Source organism: Ipomoea nil, unplaced genomic scaffold (assembly GCF_001879475.1).
Source record: "Ipomoea nil cultivar Tokyo-kokei standard unplaced genomic scaffold, Asagao_1.1 scaffold3170, whole genome shotgun sequence".
Classification (NCBI taxonomy): domain Eukaryota; kingdom Viridiplantae; phylum Streptophyta; class Magnoliopsida; order Solanales; family Convolvulaceae; genus Ipomoea; species Ipomoea nil.
Window position 1 is genome coordinate 905,315 of NW_017619598.1, and position 2,937 is coordinate 908,251.

Below are 2,937 nucleotides of genomic sequence, written 5' to 3' on the forward strand. Positions count from 1 at the left end.
ATAGACAGCCCCAAATGTTTGTCTCCAAATGCCTTACTGAAGTAAGCAATTGGCTTTCCTTCTTGAATCAGTACAGCTCCCATGCCTTTACTGCAAGCATCAGCTTCTATTATGAATGTCTTCTGAAAATCAGGTAGGGCTAGAACTGGTGATGAGCACAAGGCTTGCTTTAGTTTGGCAAATGCAGTTTCAGCCTCCTCATTCCAATGAAAGGAGTTCTTCTTTAGCATGCTTGTCAAAGGCCTGCTAATTACTCCATATGCTTTAATGAACCTCCTATAGTAACCAGTTAGACCTAAGAATCCTCTTAGTCCCTTGATAGTGGTTGGTTTAGGCCAATCAGCTACAGCCTTCAATTTAGCTGGATCTGTATGTAATCCCTTTTCTGATATAACATGACCCAAGTATTCCACCTCTTTTTTTGCACATGCACATTTGCTCAGTTTGGCCAGTAGTTTATGAGTTCTCATCAGGTTTAGAACTTCTCTCAAGTGGTTCCAATGGTCCTCTAATCCTGGGCTGTAAATAAGGATATCATCAAAAAATACCAACACAAATTTTCTTAGTAAGGATTTGAACACATGGTTCATCAAGGCTTGGAACGTTGCTGGGGCATTAGTGAGGCCAAAGGGCATAACCCTGAATTCATAAAGTCCCTGGTGAGTCTTAAAGGCAGTTTTGTACTCTTCACCCTCTCTCATTCTTACTTGGTGATAGCCTGCTCTCAAGTCTAGCTTAGAGAAATACTTGGAACCAGCCAGCTCAGAAAAAAGATCTTCCACCACTGGAATGGGGTATTTGTTTTTAACAGTGGTGTTGTTCAAAGCCCTGTAATCAACACAAAATCTCCAACTACCATCTTTCTTGGGTACTAGCAAGACAGGAGAAGCAAAAGGAGATACACTTTCTGCAATGACCCCAGATTCCAACATTTCTCCCACCATGGTTTCTATCACATTCTTTTGATCAAAAGAGTATCTGTATGGTTTGATGTTTACTGGTTGTGCACCTGTAATAAGAGGGATTGAGTGGTCATAAGCCCTTCTTGGAGGCAGTGACCTTGGTTCTTCAAATATATCCTTATAGTCATCTAAGATTGCAGACAATTCTGTAAACTCAGTCTGGACCATCATCTTGTAGCACATGTTGGCCTCTTCTTCCTTGTTATTATTGCTAACCCCTTCACATTGCACCAGAAATCCTTGTATACCACACTTTTGCCACTTTTTTAAGTCCCTTTTAGTGGCTGCTTGCAGATTATTCCCCTTTCTGGACAGTCCTCTTAACAGAAATTTCTTCCCTTCTTTATGGAAGGAAATACCCAAGGGCCTAGTGTGGAGTTGTATGGGAGCAAATTGGTCTATCCAATCCATTCCAAGAACCATATCACATCCTCCTAGTTTAAGCACTCTGAAGTCTTTCTCAAAGACTTCCTGTTGAATCTGCCATTCCAATTTCTTGCAAACTAAGTCACATCTCATCTGATTCCCATTAGCTACTATGACATTAAGTGCCTGAGTCTTTTCTGACCCAATCCTCAGTTGTAATAGTAGTTTAGGGTCTATGAAGCTATGTGTGCTTCCACTATCCACAAGGATTACTACTGGCTGTTTGTGTATGGATCCAAGTAGTTTAATTGTGTTCATCCCCTCTCCCCCCCCATCATGGCATGTAGGGAGACCTCAGCCTGCTCCTGGTCTATCATAACTTCTTGTTCCTGTCCTTCTGTTATCCACTCCTCTGGTGCATCATGAAATTCTCCTTCTTCAATAACATGGAAGGTAGAGCCCTTGCATCTATGCCCAGGTTGCCAGGATTCGAAACATTTAAAGCATTTATTCTGCTCTCTCAATTGTGACTTCAGTTTAGTTCCTTCTGGTATTTTTGCAGTGGTGTTAAGGCTATTTGAAGCTATGGAACCTTGTGAGTTTGTGGGTTTGGAATTGGAATTATATGGTTTGGGTGAGGGTAGTATGGTGGTAGGTTTGGTACTGTAGTAGAAGTTTGGTTTAGGGTGTTCATTGGATTGCAAGCCTTTCTCAAATTGTTTAGCAAACCACATTGCATCTGCCAATGTTCTAGGTTGAATGGTTTTCACAAAACACCTAAGATTAGGTTTAAGTCGAGCCATATAAGCTTCAAGGAAATATAGGTCTGTGAGGGTGGGATGTTTTTGGATAAGTTGGCTTCTCAATTCTACGAACTTATCCGTGAAGTCCAAGACTTCCCCTAACTGCTTAAAACCAGAAAATGCTTCCATAACAGCCCCACTGTCCTCCCCAAATCTTCTACACACAGATTCAGCAAAATGTGACCAAACAAAAGGACCTTCCATCCCTGTTAAGTAGCTTTCAAACCAGAGGCCTACTCTACCAGTAAGGTTAACATAGAGTGCATCACTTCAATTTTGGGGATATGTGACATTTGCAAGAACCGTTCACATCTATTAATCCACAGACGTGGTTGATCATAATCAAAAGGAGGAAACTCGTATTGATACCTTGTCATCGGAAATTCCGATGTGTGTCTGCGAACTGCCGGAAGCTGACTTCTCCAATTGATGTTGGATCCTTCTAGTTCCAATTCATTCTCTGAGTCATCTTCCTCAGCTAGCTGGAATCCAGCTACTGGAGCCTTTCATGCTCTCCTTGGTTGTGGAATTGAGCCCAGCTGGGAACTAGCAGGAGGTTCCCGCCTTGCTCCGTTGACAGATGATCCACCAGGAGCCGGATCTATGAGTGGAGGTGGCGGACGATTCAATCTGATTGTCTCTACAATCTCGCTTTTCCACTCATTCATCCTTCCATCCATTTGAGCAACAAGCTTTTCGACTAAATCCTGTGTAGTCTGCCTTTGTCCTTCTACTTGGAGGCTTAATTCCGCCATAGTCTTCTCCAATTGATTCATTCTAGCCTCCATTTGAGGGCTCTGATACCA